This window comes from Acomys russatus, chromosome 24, assembly GCF_903995435.1.
Source record: "Acomys russatus chromosome 24, mAcoRus1.1, whole genome shotgun sequence".
Taxonomy (NCBI): Eukaryota; Metazoa; Chordata; class Mammalia; order Rodentia; family Muridae; genus Acomys; species Acomys russatus.
The window spans coordinates 14,216,254-14,228,886 of record NC_067160.1 but is presented as its reverse complement, the minus strand read 5'-3'; positions in this window follow the sequence as shown (position 1 = coordinate 14,228,886).

Here is a 12,633-nt window from a genome sequence, read left to right as displayed (position 1 = left end):
TGCTAGATCCTGTGTGTTCTCTCTGTCTCTCTGTTTCTCTCTCTGTCTCTCTCTCTCTCTCTCTGTCTCTCTCTGTCACACACACACACACACACACACATTAATTAAAAAAGAATACTATAGAAAGAATCCTGAGGAATACGTTAGTGTATGAACATGGAATTAAATAGAAAGTTCCAGAGAAATAGGGAGAATGCTTTCCTCAGCTACATAGAAGACTTGTGTGAGTTTTGGATAAACAAGCCAAGCTCAGCCAGTGGTGGCGCATGCCTTTAATCCCAGCACTGGGGGAGCAGAGGCAGGCGAATCGCTGTAAATTGGAGACCAGCCTGGTCTACAAAAGGAGTCCAGGACAGCCAGGGTGACACAGAAATCCTGTCTCAAAAAACAAAAAAAAACAAAACCAAGCCAAGCTTGCTTCCCTCAATTGCCTTGTAGATAACTTACAATGACAGAAACCATAGTCCTTCTTGCTCTGGTTTTTCTTTGCCCATATTTTAGTAGAGTTCATCTTGAAATTGAGTAGCTATAAATGTATGTCATGTCCCCTCCCCCTTGCCCCCCTCCCCCCACCTTACTGACCATCCACTGTGGCTTTTGGAAAGACATAATCACCCCTGGAGCTTGCCTGGGCTTCCCAGACATGACCATTTTAAGTGTTCTAGTGCTTAAGGAGGAAAATATGTAAATAAAATTCCTTTATGCAAATGCTTTCAGCAACTCTCATTGCCAGCCAAATTCTTGTAAATCATGGCAAATGTGCTACTGAACTAAATGACTAAGTGAAATTATGGAGATAGATCTATTTATCTTATTTTTCAGTGTTGGGGAGGGATAAAAAGATATTAACTAAATTTTCTCTGCCTGCATGATGATTAGAGCAGACACCAAGAACTCTATTAATTGATTTTCAGCAGGCACAATGAGGGGACTAAGCGGTTGGAGAGCTACCCCGGGAGGGCAGGCCTTCTGTGGCAGTTCAGTTAGTTTTATTTACTGTATTACCAGGCTTTGCAAGCAATCAAGCATCAAACATACCAGGTCTCCAGTTTACTGGTTAGCATTTTCTTACTGTTTTTCATGAAAAAAAAAATATTTTTTTTTAAAAAAATAAAATTTACCATTTCAAAATCTACAGTTTGTTGCCTTCCGGTATGTTCGCGAAGCTGTGTAACCATTTGCAGCACTGCAGAGCGTTCTCATGCCTTCCCCGAAATCTCTAAAGACGAGCACCCCACCCCCACCCCCAGCCAGCTCTTCCCTCAAGCTCCTGAGTCCATCTGTTTCTTTCTCTAGAGCTGCCTGTTTAGGGTGTTTGAAATGCACAATGTTCAGCTTGGGTTTCTGTTGCTGGCGTAACCATCATGATCAGAAAGAACTTGGGGCAGAAAGGTTTTATTCGTTTTACATGTTCTGCTCCAATACAGTCTGTCGTGGGGCAGAAATAAAGGCAGGAACCGCAGAGGGAAGGGATGCTTACTGGTTTGGCTCAGGCAGCTTGCTCAGCTCGCTTGCTTGTGCAAACCGGGAATGCCTGCTGGAGGGCGGCGTCCCTGCCTCCTTGGGCTGGGCCTTCCCTCAGCAATCCTTAATCAGGAAATGCCCTGCAGACATGTTCACAAGCCAGTCTGATGGAGGCAGTTCCACAGGTAAACTTCTGCTTCCCAGATGACTAGTTGATATCAAGTTGACAACCAACCTGCACAAGGTGGGAGAGCGGGGTGGGGGAGGTGGGGGTGGGGTGGGGGTGTTGCTTCTTTCACCTAGCATGTTGCTCAGGCTTACTAAGTGCTGTAGTGTGTTATCACTACACATTTCCTACTTCTGCTTAAATACTATTCTTGGCCTGGTGTAGTGGTGCACGCCTTTGTTTATTCCCAGCACTCAGGAGGCAGAGGCAGGCAATCTCTGTGAGTTCAGGGCCAGCCTGGTCTAGGTAATTCCAGGACAGCCAGCACTACATAGTGAGACCTTGTCTCATAAAACAAAACCAACCCCGCTACCCTGAACACTCTGGCCCAGTGGGCCGGGCTGTTCTTCTCTATAAGCCAACCATTTTGGTTACCTGCTCTCTTTGTACGTTTGGACTTCCTGGCTGCTGCACCAGGTTCCCCCCACCCCACCCCTCCTCCCCACCAGGCACAGCTCAGCCTGGCCATGTCCACTCTGGATTCTCCCAGATGCCCCTGCCCATGGCTATGTGTCTCTTTTATAGATAAATAAACCTCCGCCACCATATCCAGGAGCAGTCATGTTCCGTTTTTGTTGTTGTTCTTGTTTTCTTTCGTTCAACTGCGTTGCCTTTTTCCTAAGTTTGTTGTATTCTATTGTGTGCCTGTGTTTGTGTGTGTTGCTGTGGGTACAACTCAGACTTTCACTCATGGTTGGTAAGCACTTTATCACTGAGCTGTCTCTACAGCCAGAAGTCTTAATTTTAGTGACGTCTACTTTATCTATATTTTAAATTTTTTTCAAAGATTTTTTTTTTATGTATGACTGTTAGCCTATGTGAATATACATGCACTGTGTGTATAATGTTTATAACTGAAACCTAACTAGGACATAAGCCTATCTTCATATATGTATATATATATGTCTGTCTGTGTGTGTGTATGTATGTGTGTGTGTGTGTATACACATATATACACATTGGTTTGTTGGGTTTTTGTTTTTTGTTTTGTTTTGAGATAGGGTTTCTCTGTGTAGCCTTGGCTGTCCTGGACTCACTTTGTAGACCAGGCTGGCTTACAACTGACCAGGAGCTCAGATCCACCTGCCTCTGGCTCCCCTGGTGCTGGGATTACAGGCATGTGCCACCGTGCCTGGCTGTAAGTTATATATATCTTTAATCTTATTTTTTGTTCCATTTATTTTAAAGCTATTAATGTCTTTTAATTCCTTATTATTGAAAATTGAAACTCCATAATTGAAATCACCCATAATCTTACAACTCACCAGTCAATGTAGTTAGAGTTTGGTTTCTTGGACTGAAAATATATTAAGATTACATAATTTTAGCCAGGCATGTGATAAAGGCCTTTAATCCCCGCACTCTGGGAGACAGAAGCAGGTGGATTGCTGAGGGTTCTAGGCCAGCCTGGTCTACAGAGCAAGTTCAGGATAGCCAAGGCTACACAGAAAAACCCTGTCTCAAAACACCAAAAAAACAAACAAACAAAACCAAAAAATAAAAACAAAACATTTTTCTCACGTACTCTGGTGCCTCACATTTGACCATGTCCCCTGGAGGGGGAGACCTGGTGGCACTCAGAGGAAGGACAGCAAGTAGCCAAGAAGAGACTTGATACCCTATGAGAATATATAGGGGGACGTAATCCCCCTCAGGAACAGTCATAGGGGAGGGGAATAATGGGAAAATGGGGGGGGGGGAGGAATGGGAGGATACAAGGGATGGGATAACCATTGAGATGTAACAAGAATAAATTAATTAAAAAAAAAAACATTTTACCTTTTCTCATTGTTTTAAAATAACTAAATTATGCAGTAAAGATTCACTGTTTCTTTCATTAAGATTACATAATTTTACCTTTCCCCATCTTTTAAAAATAAATTATGCAGAGCCAAGCATAGTGGTGTACCCCTGTTACTACAGCGCGCAGGAGGCAGAGGCAGGTGGATCTCTGTGGGTTCGAGGCCAGCCTGGTCTACAGAGCAAGTTCAGGACAGTCAAGGCTTCACAGAGAAACCTTGTCTCAAAAAACCAAAAATAAAATAAAATAAAATATGCAGTAAAGACTCACTGTTAGAGCCAGGTGGTGGCAGTGGCACACACCTTTAATCTCAGCACTGGGGAGGCAGAGGCTGTGAGTTTGAGGTCAGCCTGGTCTACAAAGCAAGTCCAGGATAGCCAAGGCTACACAAAGAAATCATGTCTTAAAAACATTAAAAAAAAAAAAAAAAGAAAGAAAGAAAGAAGAAAAAAAGAGAAAAAAAAGAAAGAAAGAAGGAAGGAAGGAAAGAAAGAAAAAGAAAATTAAAATTAAAAATTTCACTGTTAGGCGAGTCTGTAATCTTAGCTACTCCAGGGACTGAGGCAGGAGGATAAGGAGTTCAGGGTTTGTCTGGCCTACAGTATGGATTCAAGGCAACCCTGAATAATTTAGTTTTAAAAGGGCAGAGGCTGTAGCTCAGTGGTGGAGCACTTACCTAGCCCAGGCCCCAAGTTCAGTTTCCAGCAACACACACACACACACACACACACACACACACACACACACACACACACCACACACAAATACATCAAGAAACATCAGACAGGTGAAGTGGCGCACTCCTATAATCCCAGCACTTGGGAGGCAGAGGCAGGTGGATCTCTGTGAGTTCGAGGCCAGCCTGGTCTACAAAACGAGTCCAGGATATCAAGGCTACACAGAGAAACCCTGTCTCGAAAAACAAAAACAAAATAAAACAAAAAACTCATTAGTTTAAATATGCTATAAAATGCAATAATAATTTATTTGTATTTTTCTTGGGTTCTTTTTCTCTTTTCATTTTATTTATTTAGGTTATTGAAGATATGAACTTAGTTAAAATAATCAAATATTTCTGAACCCCAATCCTATTCTTTAAAGTACTTTTTTTTTTCTTTGCTGGAGCTCAAAACCCAGCACCCGTAAAACACTTTTACTGTTAGTTGTTTAATTTTTGTCTAATGAAATTAATGAATCAATTAATCAATTATTTAATTAACTTTTGAGACATGCATAGTCTAGGCTGTTGCTATGTAGCCGCTGGTGGCACTGAACCCTCCGATCCTTTTAATTCTACCTCCTGAGTGCAGGAGTCACAAGCATGTTCCTCGATGCCCAGGTTTTCAAACTGTATTCAGTGGCTTGTAAGGAATAAATAACCTATTTCAAATCATATTTTTCCATATATGCTTTGGTTTATTACTTTGAGATATTACATGCGACCCAACTTTTGGTACCTTTTCTATAATCAAGAGTGATACAATTTAAATTTTGCTTTGCCTGGCAATAGTGGCACACGCCTTTCATCCCAGCACTTGGGAGGCAGAGGCCAGGCTGGTCTGTAGTTCAAGTTCTAGGTTAGCCACGGCTACACAGAGAAATCTTGTCTTAAAATAAACGAAATAAATAAATAAATAAATTTTGTTCTATGAACATAGCCTTTGGAGCCTCTTCTCTGCGATGGTTACAAAGATCAGGAACAAGTGACACACAATAATGGGATATTTACTACTGACTTTTTGTTTGTTTGTTTTTTTGTTTTTCGAGACAGGGTCTCTCTGTGTAGCCTTGCCTGTCCTGGACTCGCTTTGTAGACCAGGCTGGCCTCGAACTCACAACGATCCACCTGCCTCTGCCTCCTGAGTGCTGGGATTAAAGGCGTGCACCACCAGGCCAGGCTTAATACTGTCTTAAATGACCCGATTACATTGATTTTTCTTTATGTAGGTATCACAGCCTTTGGCCTCAAAGGTGGGTGTCACTATCTATTGAATTTTCTATTAAAAAAAAAAAAAAAGATTTATATTATGTTTAAGTATTTGTACCATATCCACACAGTGCTCTCAGAAGTGAGGAGGGGGCACCAGGTTCCCGAGAACTGGAGTCACAGATGGCTGTGAGCCCACTATGGGTGCTGAGAACTGAACCCCAGGCCCTCTCTAAGAGTAGCAAGTGCTCTTAACCACTGAGCCATCTATCTCTCCAGCCTCTTTCTATTCTGTCTTAAAGATTAGTATTTATTATGTGTCTACCTACATATATGTACATATGCGTATATACAGCATGGGTCAGGGAAGCCAGAGGATAACTTGTGGGAATTGTTTCTTACCTTTTACACATGGCCCCCTAAATTTGTAAACAGTTTGTCAGGTTTTGTGGCAAGTGCCTTTACCCACCGAGCTATCTTGGTTTTTTCAAGACAGCCTTTCTCTGTGTCACCCTGGCTGTCCTGGACTCACATTGTAGACCAGGCTGGCCTTGAACTCACAGTGATCCGCCTGCCTCTGCCTCCCCAGATTAAAGGCGTGCACCATCATGGCTGGCTTTGAGGCATCTCTTTATGTGTGTGTGGTAGTAGGGAGCAAACCCACTGTCTCATATAAGCCAGGCAGGTGTTTTCTCGCTGAGCTAACACTCACAACTTGCAAATTTAAGTTTTCTTCTCCCACTTCAGCAACCTCAGCATCCTTCCCAGGTTTAGAGATCGTCTTTCCTCACTAGCATATTGCCTTTCAACCCAGCTCTCTTATCTCCTTGCTGCATCTTCCTCACTCTACCTTGCATGGCATCCTCTTCCTTAGAATGCACCCAGGGATCTCTCTTTTGTGCTGCACGGTAGTCTTCCTAGGGTGATGCTTCACAGTTAACCTAAGAGGAGCTAGAATCACCTAGGAGATGGTAAGCCTCTGGGCATGCGGAACTGTCGTGTGTGTGTGTGTCCCCCCCCCCCCGCCCCCCCCTGCTACTGTGAGCTTCCTCAGGGTGCTTTTGTTTCATAGCAACAGTAACTAAGCACACTGGGTAACAGCCATGGGTCTCTAACTTTCATCTTCCCCTCTACTAGTTTCCCCTCTCATTTTACTGAACACATCCTCGGGCAATTTGCCCAGAAAGAGTAGGACGGACATCCTTGCGAGCATTGAAAAGTTACTTTGTTTACAAACCTCCTGAGTAGCTTGCAAGGAAAGAGGATTTAAAGTAGAAATGTTTCTCTCGCTTTTCTGCTGGGTCCTCAGCCACCCAGCACCAAGGAAAGATGTTTCTGGCGGGAGCCTGCCTGCATTTTTTTTTTTTTTTCTCTCTTTTTTTTCTCTAGACTCTTTTGAGGTTTGATTTTTCTGGGTGCTGAAATTTCACAGTGATGCATCTGGGTGGCTTTTGCTTTGCTGCCCACCCCCCGTTTGTCCCCACTGACCTTCCTCAACTAACATGATCCTATTTGGGCCGGGTGTGGCAGCGAACCGCTTTAATCCCAGCACTGAGGATGCAGAGGCATGAGAATCTCTGAGTTCGAGGCCAGCCTGGTCTACAGAGTTCCTATTTATATATCCTATTTCACTAGGGAAAATTTCTTGTTATTACATATAATTTACTTTCCTCAATTTTATTGTTACTTCTGGGGGGTTTTTGTTTTTTGTTTTGTTTTTGGGTTTTGGTTTTTTTGAGACAGGGTTTCTCTGTGTAACAGCCCTGGCTGTCCTGGACTCACTTTGTAGTCCAGGCTGGCCTCAAATTCACTGAGATCCACCTGCCTCTGCCTCCCGAGTGCTGGCATTAAAGGTGTGCAGCACCACACCTGGCTGTGTTGTGCGGGTTTGGTTTTTTTTTTATTTTATTTAATTTACTTTACAACCCACTACAATTTCCCCCTCCTCTCCCTCCAGTCTTTCTCTTCCAACTCCACTCTCCCCTTTCTCTTCAGAAACGGGGAGACCTCCCCTGGGTATCAGCCAGCTTTGGTGTATCAAGATGTATTAGGCCTAGGAGCATCTTCTGTTGAAGCTAGAAGAGGCAGGCCAGTAGGAAGGGCCTCAAAGGCAGGAACAGAGAGACAACAGGCCCTGCTTCCACTGGTAAGAGTCCCACCTAAAGACCAAGCCACACATGTGCAAGGGCCTAGGTCAGTCTCATGCATGCCCGCTGGTTGGTGGTTCAGTCTTAGTGAGCCCCTATGGACCCAGGTTAGTTGATTCTCTGAGTTTGCTTTCTTGAGGTGTCCCTGGACCCCTCTGGCTCCTATAATCCTTCCTTCTCTTCTGAGAGATTCCCCCAGACTCTGCCTAATGTTTGGCTGTGGGTCTCTGCATCTGTTTCCATCAATTACTGGGTGAAGCCTCTCAGACGACACTTATGCTAGGCTCCTGTCTGTAAGTATAGCGGAATATCATTAACAGTGTCAGTGGTAAGCTCCCTCTCAAGGCATGGGTCTCAAGCTGGACCAGTCATTGGTTGGCCACTCCCTCAATTTCTGTTCCATCTTCAGCCCTGCACATCATGAAGGCAGGACACACTGTAGGTCAAAGGTTTTGTGGCTGGGTTGCTGTCCCAGTCCCTCCACTGAAAGTCTAGCCTGGTTACTGGCCAATTCTGGCTCTATGTTCCCTATTGCTAGGAGTCTTAGCTAGAGTCACCCTCATAGATTCCTAGGAGTTTCCATTGCCCTAGGTTTCTAACTCATCCCAGAGATGCCTCCCACCTGATTCCAGTTGTCTCTCTCAGCATTTGCTCCCTCCTTAACCTCGGTACAATCATGTAGAATTGCTATTTATATAGAACAACGTAGTCAAATATCAACAATTTCATATAGTTCAATTAACACTTTTTTAAGCAACATTTTTTACTTTAAGAGTCCTTTTTAAAAATTTATTTATTTATTTATTTATTTATTTATTTATTTATTACATACACAGTGTTCTGCCTCCCTATGCACCTGCATATCAGAAGAGGGCACCAGATCTCATTATAGATGGTTGTGAGCCACCATGTGGTTGCTGGGAATTGAACTCAGGGCCTTTGGAAAAGCAGACAGTGTGCTCTTAACCTCTGAGCCATCTTTCCAGCCCAAGAGTCCTTTTAAAAACAAAACAAAACAACAACAACAACAACAAAAAAAAAACGTTTATTTCGAGACAAGGTTTCTCTGTGTAACAGCCCTGGCTACCTAGACTAGCTTTTTAGACCAAGATGGCCTCAAACTCACAGAGATCCACCTATCTCTGCCTCCTGAGTGCTGGGATTAAAGGCATGCACCACCACGGCCAGCTCCATTAATGTGGATTTTTTTTTTCCCTGACTACAAAGTTAATCTGTACTTATTGTAAAGAATGTGGGAATACTAAAGCACAAAGGTGAACTCTGATCTCATCACCCCAAGATAAACATTCTTCAGATTCAACACTTAAACATTTCTCTGGGTACACATGCAATTTTAAAGACTAATTAATTAATTTACTTATTTATTTATTTGCTTAACAAAATAATGGGGATACTGTTAGGTAATGCACTTTTTCCAATTAGGTTTTTGCCCAAATATACTCAATTTTCTCTTTTGCACAAGCAAATACCCCTGAGAGGGCTCAGGTGAGAGAGAAGTAAATTAATTAATAGTGACTAGAGTCCCAAGTTCCCATTCCAGGGTTCTGAGATGGAGGGGGCTGGGTTTTGGGCAAGGAGGCACTGACTGGATGGGGGTGAGGAGGGTGTCATGATTGGGTGAGTGACATCAGCCTCAGGCTGTGCCCACCCCTCTAGGTGTGTCAGAACCCTGCGAGTGACCAGTGGACGGGGTTCCTCGGTCCTTGCTTCAGTACTGGGCACTGCGCTCTGGAACTGTTGCTTCAACCCTTTCAACAACCAAACAAGTGAGTTTGTACCACTCCACTTTAAGAACAAGGAAACATAACTGAAATTCCATTCAAGTGGCAGATGGCCTTTCCCAAGAAACTGCCACGACATATTCCGGGGCCACCTACTTTTCTTTTTTCCTTTTGGTTTTTCCAGACAGGATCTCTCTGTGTAGCCTTGACTGTCCTGGACTTGCTTTGTAGGCCAGGCTGGCCTTGAACTCACAGTGATCCGCCTGCCTCTGCCTACCTGAGTGCTGGGATCACAGGTGTGTGCCAGATAGTGTGGCATGCACTTTTTAATCCCAGCACTTGGGAGGAAGAGGCAGGAAGATCTCTGAGTTCAAGGCCAGCTGGGTTTACATAGTGAGTTCCAGGACAGACAGCTTTGTAGTGAGACCTTTCTTTTTTTCTTTTAAAAAAGATTTATCTATTTTATGTATTGAGTGCTCTATCTGCATGTACACCTCCATGCCAGAAGAGGGCATCAGATCCCAGTATAGATGGTTATGAGCCACCATGTGATTGTCAGGAATTGAACTCAGGATCTTTAGAAGAGTAGACAGTGCTCTTAACCACTGAGCCATCTTTCCAGCCCCCCGGAGACCTGTCTTTAAAAAAAAAAAAAAAAAAAGCCTAAATAAGTCAAGTCTCTCTTGGCACATCCACAGTGCTATCATTAAGAATGAGATGCCATGCAACAGATATGATATTTAGGGTAAGGAAAGAGGAGTTAGGCCTGAGTGGATCATGAGTGTTCCGTTGGTATCTGATTGCAGTCCCCTTCCACTACAATTTTCTCCAACCCTGCCCCCTCGAAGGAAAGCCTCTGCACATGCTTAGCATTCCTGAGAATGCCCTAACCCCTTCTCCTGCGGCCACCCAGCAGGTGGCAGACATGTCACCTTCCTTCACCTGCAGTCCTTAACATTCTGGCTCCACCCCCACAGGCCCCCCCCCATCCCCACCCCCACCCCGGCCTACTCCAGTAAACTCAGGAGCTTCAGTTCCCAAGTAAACCTGCCTTTTTATATATATATTTTTTTCGAGACAGGGTTTCTCTGTGTAGCCTTGGCCATCCTGGACTCACTTTGTAGACCAGGCTGGCCTCGAACTCACAGCGCTCCACCTGCCTCTGCCTCCCGAGTGCTGGGATTATAGGCATGAGCCACCACGCCCGGCTATACTTTTAATCTGGCTCCGATTGGCTTATTTCCTCGATGGAGATAACCCATCAATGAAAGTAGAGAAAGATAGAGACAGTTGTGTGTGGGGGGGGTGTGTGTGCCCCTTAGGGAGACAAACAGAGGGGGACAGCCAAGGAAGTGGGAGAGCAAGAGGGAGAGAAGGTGGCAGGTTGGCCCTTTTATAGTCTGGCACACACCTGGTGGCTGCAAGTGATGATGGTAGAGGTTGCTAGGCAACCTAGAGGCAGGCTAGTGAATCACTTGTGAGCTAACACACAGGCCCACTTGTTCTCAACTACCCTTCACTAATACTGTCTTCTCGGGGGAGCCTTGGTGGTGTCAAAGTTGACTATTAAAACTAATCAGCAGAATGAGCTCTGTCTTGATTGACAGAGCACTGTGGAGACCTCAGTGTTTGACTAGTAAGGTTGAGTGGTGGAGCGGCGGTGGTTCACGCCTTTGATCCCAGCACTCGGGAGGCAGAGGCATGCGTATCACTGTGAGTTCGAGGCCAGCCTGGTCTACAAAGTGAGTCCAGGATGGCCAAGGCTACACAGAGAAACCCTGTCTCAGAAAAAGAAGAAGAAGAAGAAGAAGAAGAAGAAGAAGAAGAAGAAGAAGAAGAAGAAGAAGAAGAAGAAGAAGAAGAAGAAGAAGAAGAAGAAGAAGAAGAGAGAGTAAGAGTAAGAGGGGGTAGAGTAAGAGGGCAAGGTAGGTCTGTCCTTTTATATACTGAGCAGGGCCACGGCCCCATGGCAGGCAGGCAATGACATCACAGGCAGGCCTACTGAAGCAGAATCCTAAGGCCAAAGAATCCCAGCACGTATCACAGTGGGTATATTTAAAAGGTGGCATTAAGTGGAGTAGGCATTAAAAGAGATAGGAAAAATACTATGTCTTCCGTTAGTTAAAATGTGAAAGTCCACAATACAGCATCAGAAAGGGGAAAAGAAAGAAAGGACTTAAGAAAGATATAGAGCAGAAAGCACAAGATAGCCAGGCAGGTGTGGTGGCACACACACGGTTTTGATCCCAGCACATGGGAAGCAAAGGCAGGCGGATCTCTGAGTTCGAGGCCTACCTGGTCTACAGAGTGAGTTCTAGGACAGCCAGGGCTACATGGAAAAACCCTATCTCAAAAAACAAAAACACAACCCCCCCGCAAGGAAACAAACTCCCACCACCACCACCCCCCACCCGAAAAAAAACCAAAAAACAAAAAACAAAAACCAAACATAAAACAGCCAGCCGTGGTGGCACACACCATTCATCCTAGGTCTCTGTGAGTCCAGGATGACCAAAGCTACCTGAAATCCCATCTCAAAAAAACCAAAAACAAATGAAAGTCACTGGAAACAAGCAGCACGAAAACGATGGGGTTTGATGTGAGCTTCCCATTGTGCTGTGCGGTTTTTACTTCAGAAATTTTCAAATGAGGTGAATTTATTGGCTTTTTTTTTAATGCAAAGAATCAGCTTCCAGCTCCATGTTCAGCCCTAGTGCTCATCACTCCTTCAGGGACAGGACCCCATCATCAGCTGGGAGTAATATTGGTGGCACTCAGCTGCCCACACACACATCCACTGGGCTCTCTCATCTCACCCCATTTTCCTATTCATCTATCTGGAAGCCCTTTCACACCACTGTTTCTGGGGCTCAGAGTTGCTTCTGGATTGACACAGGGATGGTGCCTATTTCTGAAATCATTTATATTGGTATATTACTGCAGTAAATTCTTTATGAATAAAAATCAATAGTCACCAACATCCTGAGTACTGAAGAAAATAATTGTTTATGGCACTCAGCTTAAGCTGTTCTGGTAATCACGTTGAAAAATACAATATTTATTCATTAGATCAAATTTAATGAGGCCTCCTGGCAGTAATTATAAAAATTACTGTAGCAGTAAATTACTAATGAGTTGTGATGTGCTTCCTACCTGTGAGGAAGGACTGGGGGTTGAAAAAGCCTGCAACTAGATGAGGATGGAGGGAGGGAGCCCTGCAGCCGTGCCACTCTCGCTCTCTCTCCGGGGCAAAAAAAGGATCAGAGTAGGCAGGCAAGAAAAAAAGACCGGGGCCACACAACCAGGGCCATTCTTGCAGCGGTGGG